The following is an 18,766-nucleotide window of genomic DNA, read 5'->3' as shown; positions in this document are numbered from 1 at the left end:
ACTCAACTCTAAGCAGTAGCAGGCATGACAAACAAGCATGAATGAGTAGGCACAACAGGGCTCAAACAACTCCTACTCATGCTAGTGGGTTTCATCTATTTACTGTGGCAATGACAGGTCATGCAAAGGATAAAGGGTTCAGCTACCGCAGCAAGTATCAAATATGTCGTTGTTATCCTAATGCAGTAAAAGAGAGCAGGAGCGAGAGAGTGGGATTTTATCGGAATGAACAAGGGGGTTTTGCTTGCCTGGCACTTCTGAAGATAACATTGAGTCTTCATCAGTGTCAACGATCACATCCTCGGTATCACGTCTATCGAGAGGGGACAAATACCGGCAACACAGAAGGAAACACAATCAATGCAATGCACAATATGATGCATGATCAAGACATGGCAAAATGAATGTGTTTTGAGCTAATGCAACTAGCAACAGATTAAATGAAGTTGGTTTGAATACAAGATTCAAATTCAAACTCCATATGTGATTATTCAAATGTCATTCACTTCATTTGCCCTAAACAGTAGTGATAAGTTGTTCTAACGTGCATGAAAATGGTACAGATGGATTCCTTGAATTTTTCTGATAATTTTTCATATATAAATTATTTAATTTGGAGTTACGGTTAATTTTCTATGATTTATTGAAGTTTTAGGCATTTTCTGGAATTTCCTGAATATTTAGAATTAAAATAATTCCAGAAAATGAATTATGGCGTCAGCATGACCTCATGCTGACCTCAGCAGGTCAACGGGCGGTCCAGGTCAAACCTGATGTGTGGGGTCCACACGTCAGTGACACAGGGGCTAATCCCGCGTTGACCCGGGCTTTGACCCGCTACGGGGCCCACTGTCAGCGTCACGGGGTTAGTTTAACAGGGTCATTAGTGCTAATTAGGCGTGCCACGTCGGCAGTCGCCGGAGTTCGGCCGGCGACGACCAAAACTGCGGCGGGAGCTCGCCGGAGTGGCGCTGCGGGCGGTTTTGGGCCAAGCCAAGGGCACCAGAGGGTTGCCCTTGCTTGCGCGCATCCAAAGGAGGCTTGCGGGAGGCGCGGGGTGGCCGGAGCTGCCGGCGGCGAGCTCCTTTGCGGCTGCCGGAGTTCGGGCAATCTCGGGGTCGGGGTTAGGGAGCACGGCAGGAGGAGCTGGGGCGTGCTACGGACTCCTGAGATCACGGTGAGCACGTCAGTGGGCTCGGATACGAGCTGGGGTGGCTGTGGCCACGGCCACGCCATGGCCGGCGGCGAGAGATTCTCGCGCAAAGTGGTGGGGCTAGCTAGAGAGGGAGGTGGGGCACGGGGAGAGGGGGAATCGGGTCGAGGGCTCACCGCGGTTCTTCTGATGCTGCTGGCGAGGCAGGGGAGGCACGGGGTCCGGCGAATCAACGGAGGGAAGCTTTGGTGGCCGGCGACGGAACGGCGATGGTGACGGCGTTGCAGGGCTTCCGGAGGCCGTGGGTCGGTGGGGAGGAAGGAGGGGGTCGAGGCGGAGCTCCTGGGTGCTTCGGCAAGGCTAGGGGTGCACGGTGGCTGCGGCAATCGGCGTCGGTGGCGGCGGCTCCGTTCGGGCCCGAGGTGCGGAGCGAGAGGGAGAGCAGGAGAAGGGGATGAGTGAGGGGGTCCAGGGGTTCGAGGCGGCGCCGAAGAGAAAGCCCGAGGCGTCGCGGTGGCGAGGGACGCAGGCAGGCAGGGAGGTGGCGTGGCGCCACGGCGCGCGCGTGCGCTGTCTCCCTCCTCTGCCTACTGGCAGAGGTAGAGGACGACTGGCACCAGGCCAGTGGGCTGGGCTGTCCACTGGGCCAGCCAGGTAAGGGCCCAGGTAAGACTCTCTCTCCCTTTTCTAATTATTTCAGTTTTCTATTTTGCAGGTTTGTTTTGAATTTGGTTTTGAAACCAATTCAATTTATTTTGCTTCTGACAATATTTTTAGGAGCTAAAAGAATTAAAACAATGCTCCACAAAAATATTTCAGAATTATTGGACCTATATTTATTTAACAGTAGATATAAGTCCAATTCAAATAGCTATGATTTAAATTCAAAGTCCCAAAAATAAATCCTTAAAAATGTTCAATATTTTGGTTGGGACCAGAACCCTTACCAAAAATTATCAAACATTTAAGAAGAGCCATTTGGAGCAATGAATAAGATTTCTAGGGTTTTTGCCCCTCTTTTATTTAGGGTTTTGAGGCTTCCAATATTCCTCAATTTAAGTTTCAAAAATATAGACATGATGCACACATGAAGCTAGGCTAGAGCAATGCCAGAAGCTAGGGATGTGACAAGGAGGCACGGCGACTGGTCAAACCTGACCAGTGGGCCCCCTGGACCCACTGTCAGTGACCCAGCCCGCCTCCATGCATTTTAAGTGGAAGCGCAAATCCGCCAGTACGTCTCCCTGCTTAGAAAGCGTATTTCCTTTTGAAACTTTTTCTTTTCTGTTTTATTTTAAAAAACATATTTTGACCAAATCTTTGAGTGGCTATAACTTTTTAAATAGGGACATTTCCATCTGTGCCCCTAACTCGAAACCACTACTCAGATTTACCCCTAATTTTGAAGCATGCTCAAATTTACCCCTCCGCCATTAAGTCACTACTCAAAAATGCCCTTCCGTACAGTACTGTAGCACTTTCCGTCCAATACTGTAGCACTTTCCGTCTGCTACAGTACACATGGGCCTTTGACGATCAAAGGCCTTTGACTAGACGAAAGGGCATTTCTGAGTAGTGACTTAACGGCAGAGGGGCAAATTTGAGCATGCTTTGAAATTAGGGGCAAATCTGAGTAGGTGGTTCGAGTTAGGGGCAGAAATGCAAATGGCCCTTTTAAATATAGTTCCAAATGAATTGATTCTTTTTCCTTCCTTCCTAAAATTAAGTCTAGTTTATTTTAAGATTTATTTCAAAAAAAATTAGACAAATTTTTTGGTACTGTTTTTGAAACTATATATTGATTCAAAAATATTTTAATAGGATTTTTGGAGAGAGGAGAAAGCTTTCAAAAGTTTTGGAGAGCACCTCACCCCTCCACAACTTGAAGGCAAGCATCCTGAACCCTGGCATAATATTTTTGATGTGTTGGTTGACACGATTATAACACCACCTTATTCCGGAGAACTTGTTATTTTATGTGGTGACGCGATCATTTGCACGAATGCATATTGGAGATTTCCTTGCTGTTGGAAACAGATATACTTGTGATGATATTCACCCTCGAATGCCTTGCATGCATGCCGGAAAGAAACCCGGGAAAGCCTCTGCCTTGGGTAGGCGTGAGCTTGCCCCCGGTCTCCGTTGGGACGGTTATGTCCGGTATGGAATAGTAAGGTATAATGAGCGGTGATTCTGTCGGTTGAAATATATTTGTTATACATGTCATGCAGGGAATTTATAAACCTCCTGAGTCAACCATAGATCGAGTATTGTTCCAGTAAACCCCGTACTTGTTTCGTACTACCACTTGTCCCTACAACAAGTAGGATACGGTTCAGTAAGTCGTCAACCCCTTTCAAGCACACACTGTACAGAGAGGCCATGGTGGAAGGTACCGGTTGTAGCCGGTAGGCAGGCCACCTGGTCCCGGGGCATGGGTGTTTCTGGTTGAGACTGAGAGGGGAGGCCACCCCTTAGAGCGCGTGATATAAATTTGATCCCATGCTACGCGAGGTTGTACCCTCCCCACTTAGAGTTTTGCTTAACAAGTGTTGTGGGTGATTCCAGACACCGGTAAGTTAAGCTGGTGTGTGCGAGTTAGGTGTGTTCTCAATTAAAAGACCGTAGACGGAATTAGTCCCGATGGACTAAAGGAATCCGTTGCTCGTGGGTAAAGAGTACACCCTCTACAGAGATTAAATCTATTCGAATAGCCATGTCCATGGTTAAGGACTACAGTCTGGGATGGGTCAAGTGTCGGTCTTAGTGTCGGTCTTCGGAGGAGAAACTACCAAACCAAAACGTGGATCATGACTGATGACTTGTGATGATTATGTTTATTTTATTATGGACTAACCCATTATATTATTTGAATTATTGAGTATCCCTGGGATGGTTCTACCTCCTGGATATTCACAGTGATTATTTATAAGCCCTTTATGTGGTGTCGCTGAGACGCCCGACTGTGGCATGCTTGTTATTTATTTACTTTATAAGCCCTTTATGCGGTGTCACTGAGACGCTCGACTGTGGCATGCTTGTTATTTATTTACCTTATAAGCCCTTTATGTGGTGTCGCTCAGACGCCCGACTGAGGCATGCTCATTTTTTGTCAACCTTTCGAGGCGTCGCTTCAGACACCCGATCGGTGCATTTTATTACTACTCAGTTAGTGCATTATTCATGTATATAAATAACCTGCTTGCATGCCTCAGAGATTGTATTTTCGTGACTGACATTGTGATCGTAGAATATTTCAGTGCATGATTATCATTTATATTATACCTCGTGTTCAAAATGTTTGCGAGTACAAAGTACTCACTGGCTTGTCCCTGGCTATTGTCTTGGCCAGATTTCTTGCACGGAGAGGAGCGACATGATGACAGCCCCGGAACCTAAGCAATGGTGATAGCGGTCTCGCGAAGATAGGAGTTAACCTGGTCAGCTGTTCCTGTGGGAAATGGAGTCCCATAACTCTGACGACCCAGAAACCGCTTCCGCCATCAACCACTAGAAACCATTTGTTGTACTCACAGGCCAGAATGGTCTTGTACTACATATTTTGTATTTTGCTTTGAATTTCTATATCAAGTTGGTGCCTCATCAGCTAACAGTAATCCTTGGGCTGGTGAGCACAACGGCCATTCTCTGGAAATTAATACCCAGAAAACCGGTCGTGACAAATGTCCTGGAGCATGCCCGGTTAATAGAGGGTCAATGCTCAAAGGATATTATGTTCGAGTAAATGTTTTCGGATTGTCCAGAGATTGTTTTGTGAACTAGGGCTTTGTAATATATTTACGCCTTTATCTGAAATTACTTTCCTCGTGTGCGGCTGTTTTTAAATCTCAGAGTTTACCAGTCGTCCGCTTCAGCCCCCACATAGATGCTACGTGGGTGTTCGAAATAGCGCACAATCACACTTGACCCAACGTCTTGGTCCGTAAAGGAGGTGTCTGCATAACGAACCAGGCAATCAGACTATTCGGCTTTATCACTTTCGCTTAGCCATAGGAGTTTGACATTGGGACTAAGTACTAGCCCTAGTGCATATGCGACTATCCGAACAGGTATGCCTTAGGAGCGTGACTGGATGAAGGCCAGTCCTTCGTGTAATACGGAAGATATCGCAAGAGATTTATAATAAGTCACCGAATCGCTGACCAGCTCTCGCCGTATCATGACAGTCAGTTTTTGGCTTTCTCTACTGAGGTGCTTGACCGGACGAACCAGAAGCACAATCGTAGTAGTTCTCCCTTTACTACCCTAGCCGAACAAGCGGATCGTAAGGTAGCAACCACAGGAGCCGGGCAACCCAACTATTGACCAAAGACGTGATTCGGAGCTGATGCATAGAATGCAATATTCGGGACGCCGAAGTATACTCTAAAACTGTTCAGACTTTTTTTCAAATTTATGTGTGCCCGAGTAGAGCCCCTGGCATTTCAAGCCATTGCAAAGTGTATATGCCAATCTGACGTGAAAAGGGAATACAAATTATCAAATAATCCAATACCGAATAGGAGTTGGTAAAAAACTGTTTCCATTATAGTCTGATTGATACATCAAGACGTCTACTTTACAGATAATGCCATAAGCATTAAGGCTATTTTACATATCGAGTACTTGTAAACAAGGGAAAGTTGTATACAGGTCCTAAAAAGAAAAGGTAGTCTCGAAGATCCCTTGGACAACCTGCCGCACGTCTGCGCCGCTTTCGCCTTGGTGAAGATCCTTTAACAATCTTGTATAGAGAAGGGGCCTGGGAAAGGGCCCTTGTGGAATCATAAAGTAATTAGGTTTTAAAGAACATGTTACTATGAGTAAAAGGATTAAAAGAAAAAAGTTAAGGTCAAGTATGGTCAAGCTGTACTATAGACCTTGTCCGTAGTGTGCCATCGTTGTTGCCCAGGGTATTTTGAGTGCGTAATTATGCACGCGCGGTACATATACCATGATTGTGTGGGCTGATCGACGGAGGCAAGACTCCTAGTCTAGGTCCGGATTCACCGGGCTGTCTTTATTCATGGTAGGCTGGACTCGTTTAACAGCGTCCGGAGGCTTGATGGCCGATGAAGTGTTCGGCTTGATGAGGCCGCTCTACACCTCGGCTACAAGGGCCGCAGTGTGCTCCTTAGTACGGAGGGAGCACTCCATGTTTCCATTGACTGTGATAACGCCATGGGATCAAGGCATTTTGAGCTTTAAGTAAGCATAATGTGGGACTACATTGAAGCGGGCGAAGGCGGTTCGTCCGAGCAGTGCATGATAACCACTGCCGAAGGGGACGATGTCGAAGATCAAGTCTTCACTTCTGAAGTTGTCCGGTGAACCGAAGACTACTTCCAATGTTATTGAGCCCGTGCAGCGGGATTCTACACCGGGTATCACTCCTTTAAAGGTGGTGTTAGTAGTCTTGATTCTTGATGGGTTAATACCCATTTTACGAACAGTGTCTTGATAAATCAAGTTAAGACTGCCGCCGTCCATAAGGACTCGAGTGAGATGGAATCCATTAACAATTGGATCGAGGACCAGAACCGCCGAACCTCCATGACGGATACTGGTCGGGTTGTCCCTGCGGTCGAAGGTGATCGGACAAGCCGACCACAGATTGAATTTAGGGGCGACATGCTCTATGGTGTAGACGTCCCTTAGCGCGCATTTGCGCTCCCTCTTGGGTATATGGGTGATATAGATCATATTCACTGTTTTCACCTCAGGGGGAAATTTCTTTTGTCCCCCTGTGTTTGGTGAGCGAGACTCCTCGTCATCCTTGCTTGGTGGCCCTTTCCACTTATGTTCGGTATTTAACTTACCGGCCTGTTTAAAGACCCAACAGTTTCTATTGGAATGAATGGCAGGCTTGTGAGGGGTGCCATGAATCTGGCAAGGCCGATCAAGTATTTTGTCCAAATTGGACGGACCGTCTTTATTTACTTTGAATGGCTTCTTTCGCTGACCGGATTTGGAGCCACTGAATCCGGCGTTAACCGATGTGTCTTCAGTTTCTTCATTGTTGTTTTGACGCTTGTGTTTGTTGCGTCGTGGCCCGCCGTTGCCATCTCTGGCTTCGGAGGTTCCAGGGTTGCTGGTACGGTTGCTTCTACGAGCCAACTAGTAATACATCTCCAACGTATCTATAATTTTGATTGTTCCATGCTATTATATTATCTATTTTGGATGTCTAATGGGCTCTAATATCTTCTTTTATATTATTTTTGGGGCTAACCTATTAACCGAAGGCCCAGTGACAGTTTCTGTTTTTTTGCCTATTTTAGAGTTTTCCAGAAAAGGAATATCAAACAGAGTCCAAACGGAACGAAACCTTAGCGAGGATCTTTCTTGGACCGAAAGCAAACCAGAAGACTTGGAGTTGATGTCTGGAGTGCCATGAGGAAGCCACGAGGTAGGAGGGTGCACCACCCACCCTCGTGGGCCCCTCATAGCTCCACCGACGTACTTCTTTCGCCTATATATACTATTATAGCCTAGAAACATCAAGGAGAGCCACGAAACCACTTTTCCACCGCCGCAACCTTCTGTACTCATGAGATCCCATCTTGGGGCCTTCTCCGACAATCTTCCGGAGCGGGAATCGATCATGGAGGGCATCTACATCAACACCATTGCCTCTCCGATGAAGCGTGAGTAGTTTACCACAGACGTTCGGGTCCATAGTTATTAGCTAGATGGCTTCTTCTCTCTCTTTGATTCTCAATACAAAGTTCTCCTTGATGTTCTTGGAGATCTATTTGATGTAATACTCTTTTGCATTGTGTTTGCCGAGATTTGATGAATTGTGGATTTATGAACAACATTATCTATGAATATTATTTGGTTCTTCTTTGAATTCTTATATGCATGATTTGATATCTTTGCAAGTCTCTTCGAATTATCGGTTTAGTTTGGCCTACTAGATTGATCTTTCTTGCAATGGGAGAAGTGCTTAGCTTTGGGTTCAATCTTGCGGTGTCCATTCCCAGCGACAGTAGGGGCAGCAAGGCACGTATTGTATTGTTGCCATCGAGGACAAAACGATGGGGTTTATATCATATTGCTTGAGTTTATCCCTCTACATAATGTCGTCTTGCTTAATGCGTTACTCCGTTCTTATGAACTTAATACTCTAGATGCATGCTGGATAACGGTCGATGTGTGGAGTAATAGTAGTAGATGCAGAATCATTTCGGTCTACTTGACACGGACGTGATGCCTATATTCATGATCATTGCCTTAGATATCTTCATAACTATGTGCTTTTCTATCAATTGCTCGGCAATAATTTGTTCACCCACCATAATACATGCTATCTTGAGAGAAGCCACTAGTGAAACCTATGGCCCCCGGGTCTCTTTCCTATTATATTGCATCCTTTTATTTACATCGCAATCTCGTTTACTATTTTGCAATCTTTACTTTCCAATCTATACAACAAAAATACCAAAAATATTTACTTTACTATCTCTATTAGATCTCACTTTTGCGAGTGACTGTGAAGGGATGGACAACCTCTGTATCGAGTTGGTTGCAAGGTTCTTGATTGTTTGTGCAGGTACTAGGTGACTTGTGCGTTGTCTCCTACTGGATTGATACCTTGGTTCTCAAAAACTGAGGGGAAATACTTACGCTACTTTGCTGCATCACCCTTTCCTCTTCAAGGGAAAACCAACGCATGCCCTAGAGGTAGCAACCAGCTGTCTTCTCCCGCACAGAAGCGGGTCATGAGTGCGGTAAGAGCTTCCATGGACTTTGGCTTTTCCTAACCGAGGTGTCTTGCGAGCCACTCGTCGCGGATGCTATGTTTAAAGGCCGCAAGGGCTTCGGTGTCCGGACAGTCGGCAATTTGGTTCTTTTTAATTAAGAACCTAGTCCAGAGTTTGCGGGCTGACTCTCTGGATTGCTGGACTATATGACTATGGTCATCGGCATCCGGAGGCCGGACGTAGGTACCTTGGAAGTTGTCACGAAATGCATCCTCCAAATCCTCCCAGCTGCCGATAGAGTTCTCTGGGAGGCTATTTAACTAGTGCCATGCTGGTCCTTTTAGCTTTAGGGGGAGGTATTTAATGGCGTGGGGATCGTCACCACGAGCCATGTGGATATGGAGAAGAAAGTCTTCAATCCATACCACAGGATCTGTTGTTCCGCCGTATGATTCAATGTTCACGGGTTTAAACCCCTCTGGGAACTGGTGCTGCATTACCTCGTCGGTAAAGCATAAGTGGTGTGCGACGCCTCTATATCGGGTGACGTCACGACGGAGTTCGGACGACATCCGTGTTCGGTTTTTGGCCCGAGTGAGATTGTGCTTATCGCGGCGGGCTTGATGGTCGTCATCCCGCCTTGGAGCATGCCCCCTTGATCCATAGATTGATATGGCCTCACCGGCTCTATTGTCCAGGTCCTGGCGTAAGTCATAGGTGTAGCCCGGAGCCGCCACCTCCTTGCCTCGACGGCGGGGTGGTGTAGGTTGGTGTTCGACGTAAGTAGCCGCTCTGTCCCGTCCGCGTGGTGGTCGGTCGGGTTCGTTAGTAGGATTATACCTTGGTGGTACTGGCTCAAGGGCCTCGTCGTCAAATTGTGGTAGTAGCCTGCGCTTCGGGTAGCTCTTTGTTGGGCGTTCGAGACTGTATTCTTCGGCCGCCAGGACTTTAGTCCATCTGTCATTGAGCGTATGTTGTTCAGCTTGAAGCCGTTGTTGTTTCTTTTTTAGGCTCCTCACGGTTGCGATGAGTTGTCGTTTAAAGCGCTCTTGCTCGAGGGGTTCCTCTGGCACGATGAAATCTTCGTTGCCGAGCTGACGTCCTCCTCAGAGATTGGTAGATAGTTACTATCCTACGAATCCTCATTCCCGATGGTTAACTTATCCCTCCTCTCATTCGTCCTGCTCAGATGCCGGATCGGCGGGGTCTTCGGGATCTTCGGCATCGTCAGGAGTGTTAATGTCTCCGGTGCCAGTGTTGCTTTCCTTTCCGTGGCGCGATTTTGAGTGGCACCGCTGACGTCGATGTTTCGGTGGTGCCTCGTCGGGCTTGTCCTTGCTCGGATCTTTCTTGCCGTCGCCATCATCTTCTTTGGGTGTATCCACCATATACACGTCATATGTAGAGGTGGCCGTCCAACGCCCAGTACAGGGCAGGTCCTGGCCTGGTTTGTCTCCGGCATCGTCGTTGTAACGCCCCGGATTCGTTGCGCCAGGTGTCCGCTAGTTATTCGCCGTCGTTGCCATGTCATGTGCTTGCGTGTTGCACTTTTCCATGTCATCATCTGCATTCCATATCATGTCATCATGTGCATTGCATTGCATACGTGTTCGTCTTATGCATCCGAGCATTTTCCCCGTTGCCCGTTTTGCAATCCGGCACTCCTATGTCATCCGGCGTCCCCTTTTGCCTCTTCTCTTGTGCGGATGTTAAATGTTCTCGGAATGGACCAAGGTTTGCCAAGCGGCCTTGGTATAGCACCGGTAGACCGCCTGTCAAGTTTCGTGCCATTTGGAGGTCGTTTGGTACTCCAACGGTTAACCGTGTAACCCCAAAGGCCTCTTTGTTTGCAGCCAAACACGCCATCCAAACCGGCCCAAAACCCAGCAAACTCCCCTCCATGCTCTTGATCGTTTGATCACGATCGTGTGGGTGAAAACCGCACCTCATTCGGACTCTCCTAGCTCCCTCTATCTATAAATATGCCCACCCCGTCCAAATTCGCGGATGATTTTCCCCTAACCCTAGTTTATTCCTCCCTCTCGCCCGGCGGACATGTCCGCGCGCCGCCGGACGAATCCCACCGTCGCTCCACCCCAATCCCCATGCGCCACGTGTCCAACTCCACCGTCCCCGCCGCCGCGGATCGGAGAGCCCGGATCGGGCCCTCCCGGCCCGGACGCGCCGCCGCCGCCCGGGCACCTTGCCCCCGCGCCGGCGTCCCGCGCCGCCGCGTCCCGCCCGCGCCGCCGTGCGCCGCCGTGCCCGCAGCACCCCGCCGCCTCGTCTCCGACTGCCGCCGCCTGCGCCCGTGGCTAGCCGAAGCTGCCCGCCGCCCCGAGCCGGCCATCCTCTCCTGCAGCTCTCCAGCGTGGAGCCGAGCTCGTCCCGCCGCCTCCACCTCTTCTCCGGCCAGATCCCGCCGGGAACGGGATCCCCGGGTCCGGATCCGGCCAGATCCGGCCACCCCCGGCCTCCTCCGCCCTTCCCCGCGCCTCGCCGGACTGCCCCGACCCACCGGAGCCACTACCGCCCGCGTTGACCTCGCCCCCTCTCGAGGTTGATTAATGTTAAGTCCTTAGAAACTCATAAAATGTTGCATCCTTTGACCTGCTGTAACTCCATGCGTATTGGTCCATTTCGTGCGTGTAATATGTCAAATTGTTGGTCTCCACGAGTACTTCATTTCATTTCATTGCATCATAACATTTGAGCTCATCTTGATGCCCGAAATGCTGTTGGAAGAGTGCATGTTGATGTTGATCTGCTGGAACTGTTATAACATGCTCATTTGTCATTTTTGCCATGTTTGATGTGTGCATCCTATGAGGTTGATGTCTACATGTGTTTTGATCTATGCCATGCCATCTTTCCAGGGGTGCCATCCATGTATTTTTGTGAGTTGTGTACTGAGTGCATCAAGCTTGTTAAGTAGGGTACTTACTGTTGCTGTTTTCCTGACTGATTCTGTTATATTTTGTTGCTATGTAAACCTGCTGCTACTAGTCATTCTAGGTATAATCTGGAGATGTTCACTAAGGATGTTTTGTTATACATGTCCTGATCTATTCATTCATGCCCCTGGTTGCATTTATATCCTGCTGTATCATGTTGTTATCTTTCTCCAAAGTTTGCTAAATAATGTTGTTGTCAACCTGTTAACATGAAGTTCAGTTTTGGCCATGCGCTTTTCTAGTGATCCACGTACCCTATGAACTTGCTCTTGCCATGCTTAGCTTCATAAACATCTATTCTTGCTGTTGGTTGCCTTTCCATGCCATGTTTTGCTCTGTGGTGAGTGGTTTAAGCTCACCAACATGCCTACATATTGTTATTTCTGCCATGTATGAATCTGTCTTATAACTTGCCATGTTTACATGGGTGCCATCATATCTCTGATCCTTTTTGGCTCATGGTCAGTAAGGAACTTTTGTTATATGAGATTAATAGATTCATGCCATGCCTTTGTTTGCCATGTTAAGTTCCTGTAACATGATGTTTGCTTGCTCTAAACATTGCAACCTGATGTTATTTCCTGATAAGTCTGAAACTGTTAATATTTGCAATCTTCCCATGTCCTTTTGAGCATGTTCTAGTAGTTTCTGGAGATAGCTCAGTGTTCATCTTTTGTCATGCTTTACCTGTACTTCATGCCCATGCCATTTTGTTCTTACGTTGAGGTGTTGTAGCATATTGTTTTGATGCTTGCTAGATGCCTAGTTGCTGTTATGGACAGATTGTTGTTATGTCTTGTATAGAGTGTATGTGTTGAACCGTTGCTCCGTTTTGAGTGTGCTCTATATGAAACTTGCTTGATTTTGCATGTAGTTTCGTATTATCATGTTGCATCCTTGTTTTGGTGTGTTTGCTTGATGTTTGAGTGCCTTTTGCATCAATGCCATGCTTAACTTGTTTTGCTCATATCTTCTAGGCCGTAGCTCCGAATCCAATGAACTTTATATGTAACTTGACTAGAATTTCGTGTAGATTCTCTTGGTGGTCTTTAACTTGCTGTATAACAACTTGAACATAAGGTTTATTCAGATCTGGACCAACTTCGAAATTTACATATGAGGACTTACCGGAATTGTTATATGTTGCTCCCGGCCTCATTTAAACTTGCCTTGATGTGTTGCTCTTGTTTGCATCGTCTCTTGCCATGAGTAACTTCATGTAGCTTTGTCATGCATCATGCTTGTTGTGCATCATGTCTTGTCTATGTGTGGTGTGTTTACCATGTTGTGTGCTTCTTCTCGATAGTTCCCGTTTTCGTTGCGATCGTGAGGATTCGTTTGTCTACGTGTGGTTCGTCTTCGTGGCTTCATCTTCTTCATGGACTCGTTCTTCTTCCTTGCGGGATTTCAGGCAAGATGACCGCTACCCTGGATCTCACTACTATCATTGCTATGCTAGTTGCTTCGTTCTATTGCTTCGCTGCGCTACCTATCTTTTGCTCTTCAAGCCTCCCAAATTGCCATGAACCTCTAACCTTTGACACCCTTCCTAGCAAACTGTTGCTTGGCTATGTTACCGCTTTGCTCAACCCCTCTTATAGCATTGTTAGTTGCAGGTGAAGTTGAAGATTACTCCATGGTGGACAGGATTTTGTTTGGATATCACAATATCTCTTATATTATTAATGCATCTATATACTTGGTAAAGGGTGGAAGGCTCGGCCTTATGCCTGGTGTTTTGTTCCACTCTTGCCGCCCTAGTTTCCGTCATACCGGTGTTATGTTCCCGGATTTTGCGTTTCTTACGCGGTCGGGTGATTTATGGGACCCCCTTGATAGTTCGCTTTGAATAAAACTCCTCCAGCAAGGCCCAACCTTGGTTTTACCATTTGCCTCACCATCACCTACTTTTCCCTTGGGAGTAATTAACCCGAGGGTCATCTTTATTTTAGCCCCCCCAGGCCAATGCTTGTCTAAGTGTTGGTCCAAATCGAGCGATGTCCGGCGCCCCCTGGGTAACCAGGGTCTATGCCAACCCGACGTCTTGCTCATCCGGTGTGCCCTGAGAACGAGATATGTGCAGCTCCTATCGGGATTTGTCGGCACAGCGGGCGGCTTTGCTGGTCTTGTTTTACCATTGTCGAAATGTCTTGTAAACCGGGATTCCGAGACTGATCGGGTCTTCCTGGGAGAAGGTATATCCTTCGTTGATCGCGAGAGCTTATCATGGGCTAAGTTGGGACACCCCTGCAGGGTATTATCTTTTGAAAGCCGTGCCCACGGTTATGGGCAGATGGGAATTTGTTAATGTCCGGTTGTAGATAACTTGACACCAGATCCGAATTAAAACGCATCAACCGTGTGTGTAGCCGTGATGGTCTCTTCTCGGCAGAGTCCGGGAAGTGAACATGGTTTTTGTGTTATGATTGACGTAAGTAGGTGTTCAGGATCACCTCTTGATCATTGGTAGCTTCACGACCGTTCCTTTGTTTCTCTTCTCGCTCTCATTTGCGTATGTTGGCCACCATATCATGCTTAGTCGCTGCTGCAACCTCACCACTTTACCCCTTCCTTTCCCATTAAGCTTCGCTAGTCTTGATACCCCTGGTAATGGGATTGCTGAGTCCTCGTGGCTCACAGATTACTACTACAACAGTTGCAGGTACAGGTTATGCGATGATCATGACGCGAGAGCGATGCTTGCTTGTTTTTGAGTTCTTCTTCTTCTTCTTCTTTGATTAGGGGATAGGTTCCAGGTCGGCAGCCTGGGCTAGCAGGGTGGATGTTGTTTGAGTTTCTGTTTGTGTTTCATCCATAGTCGGGTGGTGCTCTTATGTAAGATGATGTTGTATTCGTGTGGCATTGTATGCCTTTTGTATGTATCCCCATCTATTTATGTAATGTTGATGTAATGATATCCACCTTGCAAAAGCATTTCAATATGCGGGTCTATCCTTGGTGGGACCTTCGAGTTCCTCTTGGATAGGGTCGCATATTGGGCGTGACAAGTTGGTATCAGAGCCACGACCGACTTTAGGAGCCCCCCTTGATTGATCGTGTAGTTTGGCCGTTGTTGAGTCTAGAAGAAAACAATTTTCTGAGTCTAGTTATATCAGAGAGTAGGAATTCTTTTTACTCCTCAGCCCCTTCGTCGCTCTGGTAAGGAATATTGACGTAGGTGTTTTGAACTACTCCTCTTCCCATTCAAATTTTTCTTTAGGTTCACGCAGTTGGTTTTTCATTCGTTGTCCATCCTCTTTTGTCCGGTGCATTCCTCGTCAAGCTGATTCGAACCTCTTTGTCTTTGGGAGATCAATCCTCAGTTCTTCCTCCGACGTCGTTGTTTTTCCTTGTCCGAAGTTGTCCTTGTTTTTCCCACCCACCCTCCCTTCTTCTTCTGGGAACCGGAGTCTGTAATCGAGTATCCATCCTACTCGTGCCAAATCTTTGCTTTCTTTCCTCAATGATTTCAACCGGTGTTTTTTTTCTCTTCAAGATATTCGTTGATTTTTTACCCCTTCTAAGTTGCCTTTGTTTTCCCGCCCTCCCACCCTCTTCTTTTCGGAGCCTGAGCCTATTTCGAGCATCAATTTCATTCATACGGAACCTCTTCAGTCTTCTCTCAATTATTTCAACCGGTGAATTCTCGTTTTGTTCGACATTCTTCATCTCTTTTTCTTTTCCGGTGGATTCAATTCTAGTTTTTTTTCGGAAGTGATTATATTCTTTCCCTCAGCTCAAGTGTTTTTCCTACTCGTTCGCCTCTCGCCAGTTTATCATTCCGGAGTTCGGAAGACATCTCAGGAGATTCATATGTATTCCAATAATTCGTGGTTGTCACCTCATTCAAATATTTCAATTGTTCCGGTGCATCATCTATCTGTTCAACATCCCTTTCCAATGGTGTTTTCTTTTAGTGGGCCCTAACCCACAGGTCTTTTCCCAGGATCTTACCTGACTCCTCTAATTCCCGCGGAGTTATTCGTAATTCTTTTCAAAGCGGGACGTAAGAATGAATTTCATCAGTCAGATGCCACCTCCAAGATTGCTTTCAAATTCTTTTGATCTTTGGTTCAACCTTTCCTCTTTTTCATTCTCTCGGAGTATCTCAACAATTTTACTAGTGTTCCTCATCGTCATTCTCAACATTTGAAGACCGAAGAAGAGTTTTTCCTCCAAATTTTGTGTGTTATCTCGAAGTTTCGTGGTTCTAGCTTCATGCTATCCTCTCGAATTATTTCCTTTGTCAGATATTCTTTTCTTAACCATCCGGAGTATGTCAGGGGTTGTTTTTCCATTTCTTTTCACCGAAGGCCATCATTCCATAAGAATTCTTCGTCCTCACATTTCAGCTACCGTTATCCAATTATCCCCGTGCTTCGTTCAAGTGTTCTTTAATCAGCTCATGATCTCTTTATTCTTTGCATCTAAATCCCCTCTAGCATATTGGTTCTTCTAATTCTTCCCGGCAATTCTTTCTCTTTTCTTCGTTCATTTTCATTTCTAACGGTGGTTTGTTCAAGATTCTTTTTCCTTGTTTATCATTTTAATCCATTCGTTCTTTCAATCCTACCGGTGGTTCATGAAGACCTTTTCAAGTTTGCGACATGTCATCACTTAATCTTTTTCAAGAAGAATAAGTAGTATGCAAAATCCATTGCTTGTCATCAATTTAATATGATGAAGGATAAGCATACAATAAATCTTATTCTTATTTCCTCAAGGGGATTAATCCCATCCTTCGGAGTTTGTTCTTGATGAATAAATTCTAGTTTCAAGTGTTTCATCTTTTCTTTTCCGGAGTTCAAATTTCCTCAGCCATTTCGTCGGAATCTCCATCTAAATCATCGCAAGCTTTAATCTTATTCTTTCTTCCTTCATTCGATCTCATCGCCCTTTTGTCACCGGAGTTCTTCATGGTGGTTCTTCATGATTTAATTCATTCTTTCAAGATTTCATCAAGATTCTAATCGAAGGAGCTCAAGTATCCTTCTTGCTTCTCGAGGTGCAATTAATTCTCCGTTTTCTTTTGAAATGGAGTTTTGCATTTCTTCGTTCTTCTCAGCTATCCAATCATTTCCGTTTGTGGCCGGTTATCACCTTATGATCTTGAGATGTTACCTATAAGACCACAACAAGCTTATTCTTTTGTTGTTGAATTTTCTCAACAACTCTGTTCAATCTTTTCTTCTAAGGTTGCTTTCTATTTCATTTGTGGAAGAAGATGTCGTCTTCTTCTCCATTCTTTTCGTTCAAACTCTTTCAATTCTTCTGGAGGCGTTGTGTCGTCCCTCTCGTCAAGTATCATTCCATCCTCTCAAGCTCGTGCTCTATTCCTCCACGTTTCAGCCGGAGTGCTGCGTAAATCCTTTTCAGTCTTATTCGTTTCTTATCTCGTTCTAACCGGAGTGGTTTCATAGTCTATCTGATTCCGTGAGCTTTCGATTCTCGACATTCTCGTCGTTCCTCTCTTCTTCTCGAGTGCTCTCGATTCTTTGCTTCTTCTCTTTGAAGGAAATATGCCCTAGAGGCAATAATAAAGTTATTATTTATTTCCTCATATCATGATAAATGTTTATTATTCATGCTAGAATTGTATTAACCGGAAACATGATACATGTGTGAATACATAGACAAACATATAGTCACTAGTATGCCTCTACTTGACTAGCTCATTAATCAAAGATGGTTATGTTTCCTAACCATAGACATGTGTTGTCAATTGATTAATGGGATCACATCATTAGGAGAATGATGTGATTGACATGACCCATTCTGTTAGCTTAGCACTTGATCGTTTAGTATACTGCTATTGCTTTCTTCATGACTTATACAAGTTCCTGTAACTATGAGAATTATGCAACTCCCGTTTACCGGAGGAACACTTTGGGTACTACCAAACGTCACAGCGTAACTGGGTGATTATAAAGGAGTACTACAGGTGTCTCCGAAGGTACATGTTGAGTTGGCGTATTTTGAGATTAGGTTTTGTCACTCCGATTGTCGGAGAGGTATCTCTGGGCCCTCTCGGTAATGCACATCATTATAAGCCTTGCAAGCAATGTGACCAATGAGTTGGTTACGGGATGATGCATTACAGAACGAGTAAAGAGACTTGCCGGTAACGAGATTGAACTAGGTATTGGATACCGACGATCAAATCTCGGGCAAGTAACATACCGATGACAAAAGGAACAACGTATGTTGTTATGCGGTTTGACCGATAAAGATCTTCGTAGAATATGTAGGAACCAATGTGGGCATCCAGGTCCCGCTGTTGGTTATTGACCGAGAATGGTTCTAGGTCATGTCTACATAGTTCTCGAACCCGTAGGGTCCGCACGCTTAACGTTACGATGACAGTTTTATTATGAGTTTATAAGTTTTGATGTACCGAAGTTTGTTCGGAGTCCCGGATGTGATCACGGACATGACGAGGAGTCTCGAAATGGTCGAGACATAAAGATCAATATATTGGAAGCCTATATTTGGACATCAGAATCGTTCCGGGTGAAATCGGCATTTTACCGGAGTACCGGGAGGTTACCGGAACCCCCCGGGGTTATTGGGCATACATGGGCCTCGAGGGAGAAGAGGGAAGGAGCCAGGAGGGGGCCGCGAGCCCCTCCCCTTCCTAGTCCGAATAGGACAAGGGAAGGGGGGCGGCGCCCCGCCTTTCCTTCCTCTCTTCCTCCTCTTTCCCCCCTTCTCCTACTCCTACTTGGAAAAAAGGGAGTCCTACTCCCGGTGGGAGTAGGACTCCCCCCTTGGCGCGCCCTCCTTGGCCGACCGCCTCCTCCCCCCTGGCTCCTTTATATACGTGGGTGGGGGGCACCCCATAGACACACAAGTTGATCTACGGATCATTCCTTAGCCGTGTGCAGTGCCCCCTTCCACCATATTCCACCTCGGTCATATCGTCGCGGAGTTTAGGCGAAGCCCTGCGCTGGTAG

Source organism: Triticum aestivum, chromosome 4B (assembly GCF_018294505.1).
Source record: "Triticum aestivum cultivar Chinese Spring chromosome 4B, IWGSC CS RefSeq v2.1, whole genome shotgun sequence".
Taxonomy (NCBI): Eukaryota; Viridiplantae; Streptophyta; class Magnoliopsida; order Poales; family Poaceae; genus Triticum; species Triticum aestivum.
Note: the sequence above shows the minus strand (reverse complement) of the source record.